The sequence below is a fragment of the Notamacropus eugenii genome, chromosome 4 (genome assembly GCF_028372415.1).
Source record: "Notamacropus eugenii isolate mMacEug1 chromosome 4, mMacEug1.pri_v2, whole genome shotgun sequence".
Classification (NCBI taxonomy): Eukaryota; Metazoa; Chordata; class Mammalia; order Diprotodontia; family Macropodidae; genus Notamacropus; species Notamacropus eugenii.
The window spans coordinates 467,446,458-467,470,173 of NC_092875.1; the positions used below are offsets into that span (position 1 = coordinate 467,446,458).

General features: G+C 38.9%; 1 long non-coding RNA gene across 3 annotated transcripts in view; it reads right to left on the reverse strand.

Annotated features, from left to right (window-relative positions):
- LOC140502051 (uncharacterized) overlaps window positions 1–23,716 on the reverse strand; it is a 61,253-nt gene that overhangs the window by 31,807 nt on the left and 5,730 nt on the right. For 2 of the 3 annotated variants that reach the window (XR_011966505.1, XR_011966504.1), the window contains exons 2-4: window positions 23,006–23,390; window positions 21,349–22,218; window positions 19,436–19,554 (exon numbers count right to left, since the gene is read on the reverse strand). This is a non-coding gene — a long non-coding RNA (uncharacterized lncRNA). Of the gene's footprint in view, window positions 1–4,657; window positions 4,713–6,911; window positions 7,026–19,435; window positions 19,555–21,348; window positions 22,219–23,005; window positions 23,391–23,716 lie in introns of all 3 variants that reach the window. The other variant, XR_011966503.1, reaches the window with a different exon arrangement.

The following is a 23,716-nucleotide window of genomic DNA, read 5'->3' on the forward strand; positions in this document are numbered from 1 at the left end:
AGAACATTATGCAGACTTTGAGAAAAGGGTAGAGGGATCAAGCATCACACAAACCTCAGTCTCATCTTAAATGACACAGAGGGTTGAATGGCACACATACATACACACATACACACACTCATACTCAAAAAGAATTTGGTGTACTAATACATTTAATTCAACAGAGAAGCAGGCAAGGAAAGGGGAGAGTGATTTAAGAGGAAGGATGTAACAATAAGGGAATAGTCACAATTCGTCTTCACCACCACAACCCTCACAACAGCCCCTTCAGTTCTGCAGGAGGAGGAGAGAGAGAAGTTAAAAGTAAAAAATGGAAAAGTAAGAATCAATTGGTAAGATCTGGATGAGAGGAAGAGAGATGGGACAATGGAGTGGAAGATCATTTCAATTACAGGTCACTAGTGTTAATCACATTGATTTTTTTCTTTATTCTTTTTAAAAAGGGGTATGTAGATGTGAGTTTGTGTGTGTGTGTTTCTGAATATGTTGTGTATCCGTGCTTAATTGCAGTTTTCTTGAAGGAGAGGGGAGGAAGGGGGGAGAAAAAAACAAAGTAAAAAGTGTACAGCCAATAACAAAAGAAAACTTACAAGGAAGCAAAGAAAAGGTGGACAGCTCTGAAAACAATGTGTAGTATTTATTATATAGGCTTTCTTGAAATGGAAACGTATTGCTGTATATTTTGAATCTTCTCATGTTCTGCTGTGCACATGGAAATGTTTTTTCTTATTTTGTAACATGTTTCTTTTTTCTTTTCTTATTGTGCATTTAAATTTTAGTATTTAAGTTTGAAATAAATTAATTTTAAAAAATAAAAGGGGGTGTTAGAAGTGAAGAGAGGGAAAAATGTGAGAGGATATGACAGAGAGAAATATATAACAATCAAAACTTTGAATTTGAATGGGATGAACTAATTCATAATTTTTTAAAAAATAACTTAAGAGTAGATTAGAAAGCAGAATCCAACATGTTATTTACATATATATACTTACATATAAATATATAAGTACATATATATTTATACATACTATTTATATTACCATTTATTTATAATTTGTAATACTATTTTATTACTATTTATATTAATATACATATATATTTACACATACTATTTCCTAGGGTCAGGAAGACCTGAGTTCAAATCTGGTCTCAGATACTTACTTGTTTGTGACCCTGACAAGTCACTTAACTTCTGTTAACTTCAGTTGCCATATCTATAAAATGGGAATAATAATAGCACCCACCTTCAAGAATTTTGTGAGGATCAAATGAAAAAATAGTTGTGAAGGGCTTAGTACAGTGCCCGACACATAGTGTTATATAAATGTTAGTTATTATTAGCTATTACTGTTACAAGAAACATACTTGAAACATAGTGATTCATATAAAGTTAAAATGAGGGACTGGAACAGAATTTATTATGGTTCAGGTAAACTAAAAAATGCAAGAGTTGCCATCAGTTTCTCAGGCTGAACTTCAAATATGATAGCTCTCTGGGAATTTCTGAATGGAAACTGAAAGAAATATGCATATTTTCAAAAGTGCACAGCACTTTACAAGTAATGACTATGTGCCAGGGTACTACAAAAAAAAAACCCCACTAAGGCTACTGACAGTAACGTCCAAAACAAAAGAATGTAAATGATGCCATAAGCATTTGATAAAAATGCACACAAGAGATCAAAAGTTGGTTCAGAGAGCAACACACACAAGAAAATTTTGAAACTAGTATACCAAATTTTTTTTTAAAGAACTTGCTGTATGTAATGAGATTCATGTGTCATTCTCTTCTTTGTATATTCAATTATTCATGATTGTGTTTGTCAAGTTCAAAATAATGCATAGTTATATTTTTTAATATACTCATACAACAGATTAACAACTGCTTTGGAATTTATACCCTTAGAGACTTGCTTGGGCAATGAAAATGACTGTCTAAGAAAGAATACTGTTTTGTGCGCTGTGCTCAGAGCCACAAAGCTAGTATGTGTTAGAGGCAGAATTTGAACCAAACTCCTCCTGACTTTATGACTAACCCTCTATACACGACTGCCTCCTTGCAAATGTAGCTGTTATAACCATGCCTGACAACAGGAGCAAAGCACACAGTCATAAGGAGCCCCAGGAAGTCAGAATATCTACTAATCTTTACTGTTCCACAGCCCTCCCTTAAGACAAGAAACTCCATGGCACCTAAGTGACAGAAAGTCAAAATCAACCGTAGGTGTTTGTCAGTTAGCACCATAAACTTGCCACCTTCCACTACAAAGAAGAATACTAAACTTTGGAGGGGACTGGAGACAAGAGAATAAGATGAGGGAGTCAATAAACTTGGCTGCACACTCCCTCTGAAATGAAGCCAGTGCTGGCCCTCAGAGCTTTCTTCTTGTTAAGCTGGTCTTAACTGGTCTTCCATCTTGGACATAAAGTCCTTCTTCACTCCAAGAAACAATGTTTTTTCATTCTATCTGAGACCAGACGCCTTCATGCCCTCATCTGACCTTCAGCTGCCTACAGTGGTCTTAATATATGTTACAATATTTCCGTCTCTTTGTCTGCAACTGCTGCCTGTTGTGAATAGGCTGTCTCAGGCTGTCTAGTAAGCAGGAAGCAGATGGAAAATGAGAGCAGTTCAGGAGCTCTGGGGGCACTGAGCAGTGCTGCGGATAGGACTAGGACGAGAGGGCCAGGAAATAAACAAACAGGAACGCAAGAGTGCTTCCCTCTTTTCCAGCATCTTTTGTCTGGTAGAAAGAAGTCTTGCATGGATAGAAGCAAATAAATCTCTTTAAAATTGTTCTTCTCCTTGAGGAATCTTGTTTAGGGTGGGGCTGCTTGTTTTTTCTTTAAAGCAATATTTTCTCTAGAGCTGCATGCCAAGAAAATTTTATAATGGTATAAGCACTTAGTAGGCTACAAACATTCATTTGCTGTTTGTCTTTCCTATCTAAGAGAACCAGTGACATCACAGGGTGGACCATTGACATCATGGGGAGGCCCAATGACATCACAGGGTCTTGACTGCCTGTGGATTGGATTTAGGTGAGGCAAAGCTGCACAAAGTCATCAGCTTCACTCTCTCTTCCAAAATTATGAAAGTCCAGTGATAAGACAAAAGTTGGGTCCACTGGCAATGGCCAGAGTTGCAACGGATCAACTTGACTTCTTCCATATTTGACCATGTTCTAAGCACTCCATAGCTCCCACTTCAACTGTTCTCCTGGCCATTGAAATAAATTGTTCTCATCTGCCCCTTCCACTGGGGAGGTCTTCACATGCTTGGGGCAGACATCCTCTAATTCACCAACACTTTGAGGCCGGTCACTTACCATAATGTGCTGAGATGGTTTTATCAGAGTGTGGCCACTGCTTATACTACAGCTTCTTTGAGCCACAGCTGAGAGTTGGGTGAAGGTAAACACCAAAGATGAATGAGCAGCCCTCGCATAAGAGGTGCTCATCCTTAACCACTCCATACACTGTGTGATTCATTTAGTGACCACGTTACTGCAGTGCTCCAATGGACATGCTGATCACATTAATGCCAATATCCCAAGCAGTATAGAGTCCAGCCTAGTTACTCTACCCAGAATCCTCTGAGATTCTTGCTATAGCAGTTAGGTGGGGAAATGTAGACCATGGACCAATCCTTTCACATTTGATGTGCTCTACCATACATACCTACATGTACATATAAACATACGTGTCAAAGGGATAGGCCACGAAACTCCCAGAACCGGATTAAAATGTAATTAGAAAATGTTAAAAATAAATAAATGCAGCATGAATGATGTTAATTTGTGATCTTCTAAGTTAATCTGCACCCTAGAGAGATCTGTTTCTATTTGAGTTTGATACCACTGCATATACATATACAAATGCATATAAATATGTGTTGTTTATGTAAAATGCATGTGAACATATACATATGTATACTTCTTTTTTAACTCATGTCTGTGATTTCATTGGTATGTGGAGCTCCCAGTGAAGAAACCCTATCATTGAAGGTTTCCACCTTATTTACAACTTGTAATCTTAGCAAGTGACCTAGAGCATCTGGAGGTCAAGTGATCTACCCAGAGTCACAAAGCCAGTCTATGTAAGAGATGGGAGGGGGACCCTTCTCTTCAAGGCCAGCTTTCTATCTAAAACTCAACACTACTGCATATATATATATACGTATGTTAAGTGTGTGCACATATACAGTGTTTGTATGTATGTTTCTATATATCTAAAGCCAAAGATCACCACTTGAAAAACCTGCACAATATATAACGTGCTTAGATTTTGTATGTTTGTACATTATCTTTATATATACCTAAATAGATGTATGTGTATACATTATTTATAAATATAATACATGTGAATATAATGGTTAAATCTCTGACTTTTGAAAATATCTTGATTGCTTGCTTGTTAATATAATAAAAACAGGCTCAGCCAGCCTTTAGCAAAAGTACGAAGGCCGTGGAAAGTGACTTTTCAGCCCCTGCCCATGACCTTCCTCCTAAGCTTCACAAATCTAGTGTTCTCTTCCCACACCCCAACCCAAACCAACAAATTCTGTACTCAGAAAAGGACATGAGATCTGTCCCCTGTACCTTAATGTAGAGTTAAGGAGTTCTGTCTCCCAGGACCGTGTCCATTAGAGCCTTACCTCCAAAAAGGACAGATGCTGCCCCTGGTTGAAGTAATTTTGAACATCCAAGTGGCTATGGGAAGGAAGGAAGGAGTACGGGAGAGAAAGGAATCAGTCTTGAGACTGTACAGTCACATTATGAAGAAAGCTGTCTTCTCTTTCAGATCAACTCAAATTTAGGTGACAGTATTATAAAAATAATCCCTCACTACTTCCAGGAGCTGTAATATGTCCTTGGTGCTGGTGGTCCCTTCACTGTCAATCAACAAACATTAAGTGCTTACAGAGTGCCGGATCCTATGCTGAACACTGAAGGTAAAAATAAAAAGTAAGCAATTCCTGGCATCAAGGTGCTTTCCTTCCAATATGTGAGACAACATATACATCATAGATAGATACACACGACAAAGCATTACCTGTGCGGTGACTTAACCCAAATCTCTCTCTCTCTCTCTCTCTCTCTCTCTCTCTCTCTCTCTCTCTCTCTCTCTCTCTCTCTTCTCTCTCTCTCCTTTTTTGTCTGTTTCTGTCCTCTGTCTCTTTCACTCTGTCTTTCTCTCTCTGTCTCTGTTTCTCTGTCTCTGATTCTCTGTCTAGGCTTCAATGTCTCTCCCTTTCTCATCTCTGCCTCCCTCTTACATCCCTTATATGCTTCAAGGACTGGCCTCACAAGACTAGGCTGTTCCTGCTACAAGATGCATACAGACTGGATACAAGGTAATCCTAGAAGGCAAGGCATTAGCTTCTAAGAGAACTAGGAAAGGCAGAGAGGGTGGTGTTTGAGCTGAGGATTGAAGGTGGTCAAGGATTCTGAGAGGTCAAAATGAGAAGGAAGAGCATTCCAGGCACAGGGGGATAGTCTGTACAAAGGCAAAAGACAGGCAAAGGGAGGCTGGGCCTAAAAAATGCTATATAACTTAATGGCTCCAAAATTCATCACTCTGTGACTAACCTGACAAAGAGTTGCCCCCAAATTAGCGAGGCTGGTTGTCAAACAAAAGACCCAGACATAGCTCGTCATGGGCCCAGAGTGGAGGGCTGGCCTCACTGTAGCAGTGTAATGGCCTGAGAAACAGCCTGTTTGTAACAGTGTGTTGCTGCAAGTCTTCCCGTCCAGTGCTTGTTTGGATTGGAAAACCCTGGGAGGCAGGTCATGTCATCATGACTGTTTTTATTTTTACAGATAAGGAAACTGAGGTTCAGGGAGTCTAAATGTTTTAAGCAAAGTCACACAACTAAGTAATGATTGCCAGGAGCTAAGCCTAGGTCCACCCTTCTTTCTCCAGTTCTAGGGTTCTACTGTGCCATTCAGCTGTAAATTCTTTATGTGTTTGTATTTCTTATGTGATATAAGCTTGCCTACCATGGAGGAAGTCTCCTTCTTGCCTGACTTTTTCATTCTGAGAAAAAGAAAGGGGAAAGAGGCTGGAGAGGCTATAAGGGTGATAATGACCTGAGCTTAGAAATAAATCCAGAACTACAGGTCTGATCTCACGACTGCCTTCCAGGGAGAGGAGAAAAAGGGCACTTAGGCAAGTCAAATCATGCCATTGTGGTCAAAAGGCTAGGGGAAAGTGACAATACTTAACTGTTTCCAAAAGGTGTCCTGTAAATTACCTATACTGAATTTTGAAAATATTAACAGCCTAATTATTTTGTGTTAGAAGTTAGGAAATAAGCATCTGTTAAGAATCTACTAGGACAGCATAGTGACACAGTGGATAAAGCACTGAGTTTGGAGACAGGAAGACCTGAATTCAAATCCAGCCTCAGACATTTACCAGCTGTGTGACCCTGGGTAAGTCACTTAACCCTGTTTGCCTCAGTTTCCTCATCTGTAGGGAAGGAAATGGCAAACCACTTTAGAATCTTTGCCAAGAAAATCTCAAATGGGGTCACCAAGAATTGGGCATGATTGAAATGACTAACAGCAGTACTATGTGCTACGAACTTTACAAAGATTATTTCCTTTGAATCCTCACGACAACCCTAGGAAATAGGAGCTATTATTATCTCCATTTTACAGATGAGGAAACTGAGGCAGACAGAAGTTAAGTGACCTATCCAGGGTCACCCAGACGGCGAGTGTCTGATGCAGGATTTGAACTCAGGTCTTCTTGACTCAGACCCAGTGCTCTATCTATCCACTGCAGCATCCATTGCCTGTTATTGGGGAAGTAGCTGCTACTGAGTGTCTATGTCTTCATATTCAGTCCATTACCTTGTTTGTTTTAGGCACATGCATCTTTTTTTTTTATATATATTCCTTTACCTTCACGAGGCTTTTCACACAATAGCTGTGTTTGCACTGTTGAGGTTCTCAGGTTCTCTAGTAGATCTCAGTGCCAGGTAATCTGTTTGAAGTCTGAGACTTGGCTGTTAATCCCTAGGGTACAATACACAACTGAGTTTTAACACACATTTTAACCTTTGTTTTAGTCTTAAGTGACTCACGGTGAAAAGGACTGGACAGAAAGACACAGGTTGAGGGGCAGGTGGGAAATAGGAACTGGCCTGATCTAACCATTTCAGTCTTGGGGTAATTCAGCAGACCTAAGTGCTTCATTTAAAAGTGCATCATTCAAAGTGCATCATTTAAAAACACATGCCCTTTCCTTCCTTTGGTTTTCAGCTTTCTAAATGTTATTTGGACAAAGTAAAAATAAAAGAGCTTTGCAGAAAATCTCAGCCCTGGAAATCTCTGGCATCCTGGATTTGTTCAATGGAGCTGCTTTTTTGCTGGACCCAAACAAAGGTTTCATTACTCTTGGGCTGTACAGTATATTGGATCAGAGATAAACACAGTTAGAAGGGATGCCAAAGGTCATCTAGTTCTCTAATTTTACACAGGAAGAAACTGAGACCCATAGATGGTAGAAGACTTGGTCATATTTACGTAACACTTTGGGATTTGCAAAGTGATTTGTGTTTGCCATATCATTTGGAGCTCACAGCTGTGAGAGAAAGGTGCTATTATTAGCTCATTTTATAGATGGGGAAATTCAGTCTCAGAGAGGTTCAGTGTTTTGTCCAAAGTTCCATAGCTAGCAACTGAAGCAGGATCTGAACTCAGGTCTTCATGACCGTAAGTCAAGCTCTCAGTCCACTATGCAACCCAGTTGCCTTAGGTCTTGCCCAGGGGTCATATAGGTAATAGGTAAAAGCCTAGGATTTGAACCCAAGGCATCTGACCCCAGATCCAGTGTTCTTTCCACAGCTACCTCTAAAGTTTAGAGTACTGATGTTGATAGCATCCATTTCCATGGTGCTTTGGGGTTTCTGAAGCATTTTATAAGCGTTACCTCATCTGGTTGTGTAATAAATAGAGCAGACTCGGATTCATATCCTGCCTCAGACACATACAACTATGTGACCCCGTACAAGTCACATCAACTGCCTCAGTTTCCCCATCTGTAAAATGGAGATAATACTAGTACCTACCTCATAAAATCATTGTGAAGATCAACTGAAATAAAGTACCTTGCAAATCTGAGTATTCCCTCTCTCCATATATACAAAAATATGTGAGGTATTATTAATAATTATTCATCCAAACAACCACCAGATGAAGGGAATAATATAGGCATAATTATCCCCATTTTACAGGTGAGGTAACTGAGGCTGAAAGGAATTAAGTGCTTTGCCACTGGCCATAGAGCTCCTTCACTTCCGAGGCAGGATTCAAACGTAGGTTTTCCCTATGACAAGAACAATATTCTTTCCACTTTCCACTGTGCTACCTGAGAATGTGAGGGGCCAGGCTCCATTCTTCGTCCTCAGTTCCTCCTTGAGTCATTATGGGTCCCTGGCCAGCTGCTTTAGCTGCCTTCTCTCTCCCTCATACATTTTGCTTTCTGCCTTCCTCATTCCCTTCCCCCCCCCCCCCCCCACCACACACACACATACAACTAGGATAATAACAACTTATTTCTTCTCTACCTCACAAGGAAGTTGTAAAGATTAGTCAGAACTTTGAGCTGCTCAGATGAAAGGACTCATATAAATACCAGGCATTATTGTAAGAAGTCGGTGTGAATTGACAGAAATGTGCTGCTTAAGCAATTCCTACCTGGCAGCAGCTCTAAAATAGGTGTGACCTTGCTCTACAGTGCAAAAGGGGGAAGGAGAAAGAGAGGAGTTGGAGCATTAGCCATGGGAGCATAAAACTTGGGTATGTGCAGCTTCGGCAAGTTATATGACCCCTTTCCAGTTAATCTTGTTCCTCTGTAAGATGGGATAATGCCACATGCCCCTTGCCTATCTCTTGGGGATAGGAGATGGCAACATGCCATCACCCCCTCACAAGGTCATGACCACACTGAGCTGTCTGGGCCCGTACCCCTTAGGAGGATACCTGTCACCTAAATGGACACTCCCTTATCCTCTTTCCCATTGCTTTTCCTCTTCTGTGCTCCCTAAGTGATTCTGGAGAAATGTTTCCACAATATTTTTGTATACGGTCTTTATTCTCCACATAAGCCAGAGAAAATGTAAAATGAGATAGACCCCTGCCATGTTAGACAGAGCTGACTTGTTCAGAGCTCCTATTGCATAATGATTTAGAAATACAGTTGTGTGGTGACTGTGGTTATGTGTGAGATTCTAAGAAGCAGAGGGGAAAGAGGGAAATGGGGAGAGAGCAGAGAAGGAAAAGAGAGAGAGGAAAGCGGAAGGGGAGAGGGGAAAGGGGAAAGAAAGGGGAGAAGAGAAGGAGAAAAGAGTAGAGGAGAGGGGGGACAGCCTGTGAAAGGAACAGAGATGGGAGACAAAAGTCACATGTGAGGAAGAACAAGGAAGACACTTTGACCTTTAGAAAGTGAAGGGGAGGAATATATAATAAGGTTAGAAAAGTTGACTTGAGGCAGGTTGAGAATAGCTTTCAATGCCAAGCAGACAAATTTGTATTTAATCCTAGAGGTAACAAGAATTCACTAGAGTTTCTTGAATAGTGACATGACATTGTCTAACTTTCTCTTTAGAAGTTCTCTTTGGAAGTTGTGTGAAGACTGAAAGGGAGAGAGAACTGAGGCAAAGAGACTAACTAGGAAGCTAGTGCAAGTTGGCCTAGAGGGGATGGAGGCTTGAACAAAAGTGGTGGTCATGTGAGTAGATGGATGGGGGCTGAGACAAAAGATGTCATGGAGTTAGAAATCAAAAGATGTAAAAACTGATTGGATATTTGTAAACCTGGGTGACTTGCATGATGGTGGTACCCTCAAAAGAAAACTTCAAAGAGGGGTAGATTTAGAGGAAATGCTGGTGAGTTCTGTTTTGAACATGTTGAGTTTGAGATGACTGGAGGATATTCAGTTCGAAATACCAAAAGGTAATTGGTGATGAAGGACTGGAGCTAAGGAGAGATCAGTGTAGAATTTTTAGATTTGGGCAATAGACATGATATTTAAACTCATATGGGAGCTGATGAAGATGATGATGATGATGGTAGCAGTGGTGGTGATGATGATGATATGTGTATGTGTGTGTGCCTGAGAGAGAGAGAGAAAGAGAGAGAGAGAGAGAGAGAGAGAGAGAGGAGAGAGAGAGAGAGAGAGAGAGAGAGAGAGTCAGAATAGAAGAATTCAACTCAAGCTGATATGTATTGTTAAGCACTTCCTGGGCACTGGGAATGCAAAGAAACAAAATAACGCTATCCCTGCCCTCAAGGGGCTTCCACTTTATTGGGAATTGTGGAATTAACATGTATATAGAAAAGTAGAAATTTTTTTTTAAATAGTGAGGGAAGAGAATATTAACAAGGAAGGAGATCAGAAAAAGATCTCACATAAGAGGACATGCTGTCTGAACTGAATCTTGAAGGGAGTTAAAGATTGCAAAGGGGAAAGTGAGAAGGGAGAGTATTCCAGGAGTGGGAGACAATCTTTACAAAGATGCCAAAGCAGTTGATGGAATGTTCTGAACTGAGAACTGTAAGGAGGCCAGTTTGAACAGATCATAGAGGGAATAAAAAGATTGTTAAGGATTGAAATGCCAGAAGAATTTGTGTTGGATAAAGGCAGAGCCAATGAGGCTTGCCCAGAAAGAGAGTGGCATCACGAGATCTGCCCTTTCAGGAATGTCAGCAGTTGTAACAAGGTTGGATTGGTACATGAAGGGGCTGGAGATAAGGAGATCAATCAGGGGACTACTGTAACAGTCATGGTGAGAATCTAAGTTTTTGAATTCTGAGAAGATTTTTGAGGGTCCCTTGGACAACAAGGAGAATGAATAAGTCAATACTTAAAGAAATTAATTTAGACTATTCACTGGAAGGTCAAATACTGAAGCTGAAACTTAAATACTTTGGCCACTTAATGAGAAGACAGGACTCATTGGAAAAGACCTTGGTGTTGGGAAAGATTGAAGGCAAAAGAAGGAGGAGAAAGCAGAGGATGAGATGGATAGGTAATGTCATGGAAGCAACAAACATGAGCTTGGACAGACTTCAGGAGACAGAGGAGGATAGAAGGGCCTGGTATACTATGGTCCATGGGGTCAGAAAGAGTCAGACATGACTGAACAGCAATATAGTGAGAGGTGATAAGGATGTGGATGAAAGTGGTGGTCATGTGAATGGAGAGACTAGGTGGTCTCTAAGATCCATGGGAACTCTGAAACCAAATACAGGAGAAGTCATCAATATGTGTTTTCATGTGTATAAATTTTTTTAGAAAGAGTAGGTGACTTCAGGATGGAAAGAAAACTGTGCTACTTGCGACCTACTTTTTTTTCCAGTTCGTTTATTTAGTATATTACTGAGCCATGGAAAACATTAGCATGATTGGCAATGGCTTCATGAATAAAGTCTAATTTGCAAAAGAAAATAGCCAACAAATGAATGGAAAGTGCACAGAGCCCTGCTGCGGATTCCAAGAGTTGTGGAAAGACTACTTCCCTGGTCCCTCATCTCCTGCAGTACCTTGCAAAATACAACTATATTACCTGCCAGCTTGTGGTCCACTGGGATTTCCAAGGTCTTTTCTCTCATGTGTACTTAAGAGTTTTTCCCACCTTGAAGCTGTAGGATTGGGTCGTTTTGTTCCCTTAGTGACCATATTTTTAGAAATGATTCATGGGCTTTCAGTATGAACCATAAAAACCTATTGGCTGCTGCTTGTGGGAAAAGCATATCCTCTCCAAAGAACTGAAAATTTAATTTTTTTTTTTCTTTTTAACTACAGCTCATCCTGGGCTCTTAAAGTAACTAGGCTACTGAGTTTTTGCTGGCTTGTATAATTACAAAGAATTTTAGAAACTGTCAGCCTGAAAAAATTTTCCCTAGGCCTTCATCTCAATAATTACATGACTACACATGTCTCAGGAAAGAGAACGAGGAAGACAAAACGCTGTAGGGAATGTTTTTCATTTCGTTCCAAATCCTTGCTTGTCAATGGCCTCATTTTCTTTCAGGGCTGAAGGCTACGTAGCCAGTATACATGATGGTCAGCACTCTCTAAAATATCTCACTGGCTAGTAGTTCTGCTTGATTAGTTCATTCCCAGTACAATGCTACCTTTCTTTTAGGTGACAGAGTGGGTAGGGTGCCAGGCCTGGAGTCAGGAAACCCCAAGTTCAAATCTGGCCTCAGACACTTACTAGTTGGGGGGCCTTGGACAAGCCGCTCAGTCTCTGTCTGGCTCAGTTTCCTCAACTGTAAAATGATGATAATAATAGCCCCTATCTCCCAGGGTTGTTGTGAGGATCAAATGAGATAATCTTTGTAAAATGCTTAGCCTAGGGCCTGGCACATAGTAAGTGCTATATAAATGTTAACTATTATAATTAGTTTTACTTCTTTTTTACTATAAAATTCACTCTTTTTTACTATAATTACTTTTACTCTTCAGTGGACTGAGGATTTCTTCAATATGGGTCCTTGCCTTATTGGGACCCATGGCAACCATCCCATACCTCGTCATCTTGTGTTCACATTGGACTATAGATAATGAGAGCATAGATTTAGAGCTGTGTGGGTCCTTAGAAATCAAGTCTTAACTTTTTATTTTACAGATAAGGAAACTGAGGCACATTGCCATTAAGTGACCGACCCAGGGCAATACAACTTGTAAGTATATGAGGCAGGCTCTGAACCTAGGTGTTCCTAACTCTCAGTTTGGAGTTCTATCCAGTACTTGTGCTGTCTCCTCCACTAAAGATCCTTTGAACGTGTTGGAGGCTTTCCTGGGTCATTTTACGTTCCCTGGATACTGCTGAAACAGTCAGTCTGTTCAGCTAGCTTCTCTTGTTCTCACTAAATGACTGAACCACCTCCTTTTCTGATATGCATTTCCTGAATGACATCCCTTAAGCCATTTTTGTCTTTTAAAAAGAGTTTTATTGTGGACAACATTCCTACTAAACACAAACATTTCAAAGTTCAAAGGGGAAAAAGTGGATTAAATTAGAAATGGTGCTGTTTGTTTTCTTTTTCCAATAGATAAATGGTCAAAGGGTATGAACAGGCAATTTACAAAAGAAAGCATCCATGCAATCCACAACTGTATGAAAAATATGTTCCAAATCATTAATACTTAGAGGAACTCAAATTAAAACAGTTTTGAGGTTCTATCTCATACCCATGATTGGCCAACGTTAATAAAAAGGAAGATGACCAATGACTGAGGGGTTGTACGAAAATGGGTTTGCTGTGCATTGTTGGTGGAATTGTGAATTATCTAACTATTTTGGAAAGCAGTTTGGAACTATGCCCCTAGAGCTACCGAACTAGGCATACCCTTTGATTCAGCTATACCACTTATAGGTCTATATCCCCCTCCTCCCAAAAAAAAGAAAGAGGAAAAAAAACTAGATGGACAAAAATATTCATAGCAGCTCTTTTTGTGGTAGCTAAAAATTGTGAACCAAGGAGGTAAACTCCTTTTGGGGAATGACTAAGTCAGCTATGGCCTATGAACCTAATGTAACATTATTGTACCATAAGAAATTGTGAAATGAACAATTTCAGAGGAAATTGGGAAGAGCTCTGTGAACTGATTCAGAGCAAAAAGTGAGCAGAAGTGGTAGATCATCCCATATAGCAATGACAACATTATGGAGGAAATACCTTGATAACAACGATAAACCATGAATCAGAAGGCGATGAACTCAAAAAGAGAAAACATTCTTGTGCATGGCCAATGTGGGAATTCGTTTTGCCAGGCTATACATGTACTCATCAAGGTTGATGGGGAATGTTAATAGGAGGGAAAGATTAATAAAAGAAAAAAACAGATAAGTAATTTTTCTAAATTATGAATGGCCATGTTTTCATTAACTTTGCACCAAAAACTGCACAAAAAAACAAAAAAATTATGACTATGGTTGTTTTGACAAGCTATAAATATCTCTGTATAATACTTTCATTTTCTGTTTAATATCAGTTTGTATATAAATAAAATTGTGATAAGTTCTAAAAGACTGTATATTAAACAGAATGATATAATAAAAAACTTCTGTGAGTATGACCCTTTCTGAACTTTTTTTCTTTATTTTTGGTTTTTAAATGTTTTATTAACATTTTCTAACATTTTCATTAGTGTGACATATAGTTTCACATCTCCTTGAAAACATCTGAATTACCAAGAGTGTGAGACTATATTGAATGACTACACTTTAAAATTGTTGCTTTCTATTTTATCTTCCACTCCCTTCCCCCATTCAGTTGTGTGTCCATGTCATTTCAAAGGTTACAAATTGTGGGAATGCATGACAGATTTGACCGGCTTTATGTTTGGCTCAAACCAACCTTTTTTTCACCTCTTTTCTAAGGAGCCCATTGTGCCAATGCAGTAGGGCATCATGGTTAAAACATGGACTTTAGAATGCAAGAACCTAAATTCAAATCCTGTTCTACTATGTATGGGGTTGGGGGGGGGGGGGGGGCTGTTACTATAAGTTGCTCTGGGCCTCAGTGTCCTTTTACACACACACACACACACACATATACACATATGTATATATGGATGCATATATGTATTTTTTTACAAAGCAAGGGAGGTAATGACACGAAATGATTACTAAGCTGCTTACTAGCTCTAAATTCTATGATCATTTAAATATTTTTAAATGAACTCATTTTTTTCCTTTGAAATATACTTTGGCTCATGCCATTCCTTGAGGATACTCAAGAATCCATAGAAATTCAACCTCTTCCCAAATTCTAGGGAACTATTGGACATTTATCCAGCTTGCTAATTACCTCTTCCTAAAGGTTCTACAATCAGAAGGATCCGCTGAACATACTGAGGTGCCGAGCTTCCTTGGGTCATTTATAGCATCACACCACACTCTGCTGTCTCCTCCTTGCCCCTCACCTCCATCAGTCTCTGACTTCAGCCCTCTCACAGGAGAGGCCAAGGAAGAGAAGATCCCTGGTGGCAGTGGCTATCTAAACCTCGCTGCTCCTTCCCCAAAATATCTACCTTCTAAAAGAATCCACTCCCAGGTACACTTCAAGCAGAGTCAAGGTGACCTGACATTCATCTCAGGATTTCCTGAGGTAGGATTTTGAATCAGAAGATCCAGGCTCAAATCCTACCTCCCACTTCCCCACATCCTTCCTCTGCAAACCATTTCACTTCCAGTTTTCTAATCTATAAAATGAGAAGGAAGCTGAAGTAAAGATGTCCTAGTTACCATTACTGTTCAATAGTGTGCTAGAAGTTACAGCTGTAGCAATAACAGAAGGAAAAGAAATGGAAGGAATGAACACAAGCAAAGAAGAAATAAAAGTACCGTTTTTCATAGATATGATGCTGTACCCAGAGATCCCTAGAAAGTCAGCAACATCAACCACCAAACTGAACTGAAACAATTAACAACTTCAGCAAAACTGCAGAATATAAAATAAAGCCACGTGAATCATCGGCATTTCTGTATATTACCAATAAAATCCAGTAGGAAGAAATAGAAAGAGAAACACCATTTAAAATAACCACCGTATAAAATACTCAAAGTGATTACATGATTTAGACATAAAGGATGACTTAAGAAAATGAGTGGACCAGGGAAAAATTGTGTCATAGCTATAATAAGGGAAGAGTTCATGACCAGGCAAGAAATACAGAGGTTCACAGGAGGCAAAATGGATAATTGTTGGGAAAACTGGAAAGTAGTATGGTAAAAATTGGGCATAGACCAATATCTTATACCACTGGCAAAGAAATGGTCAAAAGGGATATATGACCTAGAGATAGAGAGAAATTATGAGAAAATTTGAAGAACATGGAACATATTACTTATCAGACTTATGGAGAGGTGAACAATTTATGAATAAATGAAAGATATAGAGCAAAGTGAGGTGTAAAATGGATAATTTTGATTAGATTAAATTTTAAAGTTTTGTACAAATGTAACAAATGTAGGTAAGATCAAAAGAAAAACAAAAAATTGGGGGGATCAGGGATTTTATAGACAGTTTCTCTTATCTCAAATGTATAAAGAAATGTGTAAAATCTATAAGAATACAAGTCATTCTCCAATTGATAAATCATCAAAGGATATGAACAGGCAGAATTCCAATGAAGAAATCAAAACAATTTATAGTCATGTTAAAAAAATACTCTAAATCATTATTTATTACAGAAATGCAAATTAAAACAACCTTGAGATATCATTTTACACTTATCAGATTGGCTAAAATGATTAAAGGTGAAAGATAATGTTGGAGGAGATGTGGAAAAAATGGGACAATAATTCACCGTGGGAACTGTGAACTGATACAACCATTTTTGTGAGCAATCTGGAATTATGCCCAAAGAGTTATTGAAGTACCTATGCCCTTTGACCCAGCAATACCACTACTAGGTTTATTTCCAAAGATGATTAGGGAAAAAGGAAAAGAACCTCTATGTTTAAAATTTTTTATAGCATCTCTGTGGTAGCAAAAAAATAGAAATTGTGAGGATGCCTATCAACTGAGGAATGGCTGAACAAGTTGGGGCATATGATTGTGATGGAACATTACTGTGTAATAAAAAATGATGAGTTTGCTAATTTTACAAAAACATAGAGAGAAACAATGAAGTGAAATGAGTAGAATCAAGAGAATGGTGTATGTAGTAACAATAATACTGTTTTAAGAACAACTTTGAGTGACTAAGTCATTTTGAATATTATAAACACCCAAACTCATTATAAAGGATATATGAAAGAAGGCACTAACCACATGCAGAGAAAGAATGAATAAATAGAAGTATGCTTAGAATGATTTTATGTGTGTGTATTTTATATATATGTATATATACATATACATTTGTGTGCTTGTGTGTCTGTCTATCTGTCTGTCTATGGCAGCCTTCTCCAAGGCAGGGGAGGGGAAAAAAGAAAAAAAATTGTATGACAATTTTATTATATATTTAAAAGGAATAACAAATTGTACATAATAGATTTGCAGTTTCATGTGCAATCATCTTTTTTATTATATTATGTTATGGAAATACTTGTTTCATTCCATAAGTTAAAATTAAAGTAAATAAAACTAAAAAATTGTTTACATAAAATTAAAGAATTTTGTACCAACAAAATCAATGCAACTAAAATTAGAAGAAAATCAGGAAACCAGGAGGAAATTCTTTGTAGGGAGTTTCTCTGATAAATGATTTATTTATAAAATATTTAGGGAACTGAATCAAATTTATAAGAATAAGCATCATTTCCCAATTGGTAAATGGTCAAAAGTTATAAATAAGCAGTTTTCAGAGGAAGAAATTCAAACTATCCATAGTCATATAAAATGCTCTAAAAATCATTATTGATTAGAGAAACATGAAATAAACCACCCTGAGGTACCACCTCACAGCCATCAGATTGAGTAGGATGGCAGAAAAGGAAAATGATAAATGCTGAAGGGGATTTGGGGAAACGGAAACACTAACGCCCTGTTGGTAGAGCTATGAACCAGTATAGCCATTCTAGAGAACAATTTGGTACTATGCCCAAAAAATGCTATTAAACTGCCCTTTGACTCAGCAATACTATTATCAGAACTTTATCCTAAGATGATCAAAAAAAAAGAGAGACAGTCTCTATATGTACGATAATATTTATAACAATTCTTTTTGTATTGGCAAAGAATTGGAAACTAAGGGAATGCCCATCAGTTGGTGAATGTCTAAACAAGTTATGGTCTATAATTATGATGGAATGCTATTGTGCTATAGGAAATGATGAAAGGGACAGTTTCAGAAAAATCTGAGAAGACCTATTTTAACTGGTGCAAAGTTAAGTGAAAAGAACCAGGAGAGAAATCTACATAGTAAGAGCAATATGATAAAGATAATCAACTTTGAAAGACTTAGTGACTCTAATCAGCATGTGATCATCACAATTCCAAAGGGCTCATGATGACAAGAGCACTGGTGGACTCAGAGTATGGGAAGAGAGGGGGAGGTCTATATTTTTCCCTTTCTTTTTCTTAACATGGTTAATCTGGAAATTTGTCTTGTATGGCTGTGCAAATTTGTAATCAGTTTTGTTTTTCTTTCCTTCTCATTGGGTGGGTTAGGGAGAGGAGGCAGAATAGAGATTGGAATTGAAAAAAAGATTTTAAAGTTCTCTTTTTGTAAAAAAACAAAATTTTAACTTTTTTTTTAATGAGAAGGCAAGAAAAGTATAAAATCAACCCTTAAAGTTCTGAATGATTAAGCAAAAACTCAGACTCTCAATGCTTATCAAAGAGGTATCTGTTGAGAATCAGGATTCTGCCATAGGGGAGGGACAAAGGCCAGTATGGTAAAAAAAAAAAAAAAAAAGAGTCAACGTTCTTTCTCCTGTATTATGCTGAAGACTAAGGAAAATTGGATACAAAATAATCCATCCATTTCAGTCCAGAATGTAGGTACAAGGGACTCCAGAAAGTCTTCGTCAAAAGCCAGAGAGAAGAAATAAGGAAAATATAAGGATATAGGAAGATGCCCTTCCATTGGTAAGGAAGGTGGTTAGTCTTACAGTAGTAGAAGCTGAACAAATGTGTATTTGGCACCCAAGAGAAAAGGATCTTGCTTCTCCAAAGGCAGAAAGAAGAACCAAAAGGCAGTACCTTGATCTGTGATTGATGCACAGAAGTAGGGTGAGCTCACCCTGAATATCACTAACTGTAAGGGTGAGGTACTAGTTGGAAGTAAAAAACAGCAGCAGTTAGATGGGAATTTGTTTTTCAGCAGAGCAAAATGAGCCATATTTGAGCTATGTCTCAGCAACTCCTTTGGGCCAAAAAAGTCTTATTAAAATTTAAATCTCTTTAGGAACAGAGGTGTTGAAGAGTGGCAGTGGAGTGGCAATGGAGTGCAGTGGCAAGCGCACTGAACTGTGTTCCTTCTCATTACAGTCAGGTTTAGCTACACATTTAGACCAAGTGTATGCAATGGACTACAATGGACCAGGTGGAAGAAAGAGACTTCATTTTAGAAGAAGATGGAGGAGAATGGGAGACACAATTAGGTAAGAAGATTGCCTACTTTTTACCCTCGGATGGTGGCAATGAAGGGTGAATGAACCATATATCTACAGCATTGGGAGCTGTCTACCTTTTCATAATAGTCCAGATGATAAATCTCTTATTTGATATGTCTAGACTTTATTTGTAAAGAGATTACCATTTTCATTAACAGTTCCTATTTCACCCTTACTCCTGGTGACAAAAAAAAAGTTATTATCTGCTTCTAAATGGAATGCAAAGAGAAGCCACCTGTAAAATTGATTTTCTTTTTCTACCTGAAAGCAACTTTGAGTGGTGTGAATTGTAGTGCACAAAAAAAATGAATGTATTGAGTAAACTTTGTACAAATTTAAGATATTCACCTCTATGACTTTTAGGTCTTCCAGTGAAGTTTTCCTATCACGAGTCACTCTGGCTCACCATGTGTTCATTTTCTAATTTCACAAGCTCTTCTTTCTTATGGTAGAAAGCGATGAATCACCTGAAATAGATTTGACATTTCAAGACCTTTTAAGTCTGTTCACTGGTCAGTTTCTCTCTGAAGATTAGGCAACTAGGGAGCTCGGTGGAGAGAGTGCTGGTTCTGGCTTCAAACTGAGTTCAAATCCAACCTCAGATACTACCTGAGTGAATGTAGGCAAATTATTTTACCCTTGTTTGCTTCAGTTTCCTTATCTGTAAAATGGGGGCAACAATAGTTCCTATCTTCCAGGGTTGTTGTGAGGATCAAAGGAGTCAATAATTGTAAAGTGCTTAGCACAGGGTTTGATACAGAAGTACTATATAAATGTTAGATGTTATTATTTTAATCATAAAGTTTTGAACATCTCAACATACTTTCCAAGACATAGAAATCTATCAGCCAAAAGTAATTTGAAGAAAACTAGGTCACATTGCAGAACAATTTTCTTTCCATTCTATTTGATTTATCTATCTTTTTTAATCTGTTCCCATAAAAATATACATACATTGAAATTTGCATTCCAGCATTAAGCTCTCCTATTTTATTCATAGACATATAGTATTTTAGAGCCAAAGGAAACTTTAGATTTCATGTAATATAAGCCATTCACTTTGCAGATAAGGAAATTGAGATCCAGATTGGTTAACTGGCTTAGGAAATGTCACCTACCTAGAACTCACACCTGGTTCTGACTCTTAGCTCAGTGTTCTTACCATAGTGCCTCATGGACTCTCCTCAATAACTCTGCTTCTCAAGAAAGCCTAATTTTAATAAGAATGTTATGGCCCAAAGTCTAGCGTTCAAAGACCCTTCCCCTTGCTATACAACCTCAGACCAAAGTTGGCATTTGGTAGCTTACTTCAGGTGCCTATTGACGGGCTGTTTTATTCTGTTAAGTATAAACAAGTTTCAACAAGAAGGAAGTGAATAATTAATCAATATTCCTTGGCTGGAGTTCAAAGCTGTCATTCTTGGGACTTGATATCTGGGGAGGAAATGGATACAATGGAAAGGAGATGGTACTTCATTGACAAGCAGAGCGACAGATGCAGGAGCAGTGGTGTCAAAGAGAGTTGGTTGCGTATCTGATGGGAGTGTTGATGAATGTCAGCTAAGAGCATGATGGAACAGTGTACATTTAATATATGCTGCCTAACAAGCAACAATGGGTAGTAACAGCCTAGTTTTATGACCAAAGGGAGACATATTGAAGTTAATATTTAAGAGTATCCTCCCCCCCAAAAAATAGCTAAAGAGACCCAGAATCCTGCAAAGCTGTCATTTGCATCCTAAAGAGTAAATAGAATGGGAGGCAAGCTCACTGCCCCACCTAGGCCAAATCTGTTTACACCTATTAATAGCTGGTTCTTGGGGACATCACACTGTCTGCCTTGCCAGTCTCTGAAAATGAGGTTTGTTGCAACACGCTATTGTTAGCTTGGGTTGATTTTGGCTTTTTTGTTGTTTTTTTTTTAAGCATCTCCTTTGGGTTGCCAAGTGAGTACTCACCGGTCAAGTCCAAACATGCATGTATATGTAACCCTTATATTTTTAGTCTGCTGCTAAATACTACCTGCTGCTTCTATATGAAGGTTGGATGACATCAACTGCCCTCCTGTCACCTCTGTCCCAGATGGTTTGAATTCTCACAAGGGCGGACTCACCCTACATCCTTATCATCCTTACTCATGCAGCAACAATTCAACAAACATTTATTAAGAGAAACTTTAAAAGATTTTTACCACCTCCTTTAGATGTTTTATGGTCTTGCCTGAGCAAAATAGGTGTTGAAGTGACAGGGGGTAAACATACCTCAAGAGATTTATAGCCGTCAGCTTCTGGTAAAGGAAATGTGCTGCTGTAGCCTATGGAGTGTATGGCTGAAACAGACAACTGTCTTCCTCATGTAAATGCCCTGGAAGGTTCTCTTCTCCCAAGTGTAAGTAGGAACATTGGAAATTAAGAAAGGATTTAGTTTACAAAATCTTTCATTTCCAGCTTGGTAGCTCAAAAGCGATTACTATCCTGTGCCTTTGATGTTTATTCAAACTCTACTTGCACATTTCAGAATGATTTTCTGGTTATTGGTTTACCTCTCCATAGGAGCTTATATGCACATAAACCACCAGTGCCTGTCATATCTCACACACACACACACACACACACACACACACACACACACTGTCTCTCTGTCTCTTTCTCCTCTCCATAAAACAGGCAATTAATCATTTTCTCCACCAAGACCAGATTTTATAGTCGGAAGCCAATTGTCAGCATACTTGTTCCTAAATAAACAGACACACATACTAGCTAATAGATTATTTCACATGGAGAGGGCATCCTGGGAAGAGAACCTGCATCTCCTGCTTTCCCAGACAGGTGTTCTGCCCATTAAAATAAAGATCAGTTCCTTTGGCTCAGACCTCTTGGGCAAAGTGCCCAAAATTGCCTACGATTTCTAATATAACTGGTACTTAGATAGTTCTGCAAACCGAGAGCCTCATTTATACAATGTAACTTAAGAATACGTTCCGGAAGAGCTGTCTCTAGCTTCTGTCTCTTTCAATGACTTTCACTTTTAAAAAACGGCAGCAGGACGGTATTTCCTGGCTTGAGGTTTCCTGACCATCATCTTCAGTAGTTCCTCAGACTGTTCTTGCGAAAATGGCACTCCCAATTTTGCTGTTGAAGAAAATGAAACCCATGGAGGTTAAGTGACTGTGATCTATAATGGAAAAGAAAATCAGACAGACCAAGAGTTAGATCTGAGACTCATCATCTCCTTTCCCTCTTTCTCCCTCTTCTGTGCTGGGCTTTCTATTAAAAGGCATTTATGCCATGCAGTTATCACCCTTCAGAATACAAAATCTCATTATTCTTCAAACTTTATTATTGAGGTTGAATGGAATTGGGCCCTCCATTCTCTCAATGAATGATGGGGAAACAATGCCAACTTCTCACATTAGATTTCCCTTATCTATGAGGAACCACATGGTACAGTGGACCAGTCTTGGATTCAGGAAGTTCTGGGTTCAAGTCCTCCTTCTGACATCCACTAGGTTTGTAACCAGGGGAAGGTCACAACCTCTCCATGCCTCAGCAACTGTCTGAGACTATAATTTGCCAATGATTGGCACTCCATCAGTAAAAGGAGCTGCCACACAGATGAATCCCCAGGCCTGGGCCAAAAACGAAAGATAAAGATAGGGAGAGGATAAAAGGGGAGGAGGCATTGTCATCTGCAGCTCATGAAATAGATGGGAAAAGCTGAACTGCAACGAACTGTCAGCCCTGGGTGATGAGTTAGTTAGTTTTGCTGAACTGCTTATTTTTCAGTCTTTGTTACAAAAAGTGATTCTCAGAGAGAGGATGGGAGAAGGGAGATATTTAGAAATGAAGATGCGATAAAAACAAAAGACATGAATAAAAATTTTTTCTTAATAAACCCACCTGTGGAGAGATGACATACTTAGCTTATGTTTGCAGGAGGAGGAATCGTTACTGCTGCTGCCATTTGCTAGCATAATTTAAGGTAAAGGTGTCAAGTGAACCTGCAATAAAGAAAACAGAGAAACCAAACTCCTTCCCCTTCATTCTATCTTTGTCATGTAGATTGAAAAAGGCCTGTGTCCTGGAAGAGGAAACTTAGACCAAGGTGCACCAGCTACTGGGGATCTTGCCATCAGAGGAGCACAAAATCTTTACAATGAGGCATCCAATCCCCAATCACATCCTTTAGCCCCTAAGGTTTCATGGCTCTCCTGTGGTGCCAGTGAAGCAAACTCCATTGTCATCCTCCAGTCATTCCACCTGCTTTCAAAGGCTCTGCTCCAATTGTTCTCAAACTTGCAGCACTACCACCAAAGGAAAGAGAGAGAGAAAGACCAAGGATTAGGCTCCTGCTGGCTGGGCTGCTCTGCTGCTGGGCACCTTAAGGAAGCATAAACAACTTCACTTCCTTCTGTAATTGGAGGAAAGCCCTCCCTGCTGGGGAGATGGTCCTATTCCATACCCTGGCTCTTCCACAGGGTCAGATTTTTGGAACAATAAACAACTGTCTGAACTGCATGGGAAACTATCTCTTGCTGGCATTTGGAGCACACCCTCCTACAAAGCCAGACATGCACAAAAGTTCAGCATTTCACCGCAGGAAGTGAGACTAGTGACTGTAGGCATCATT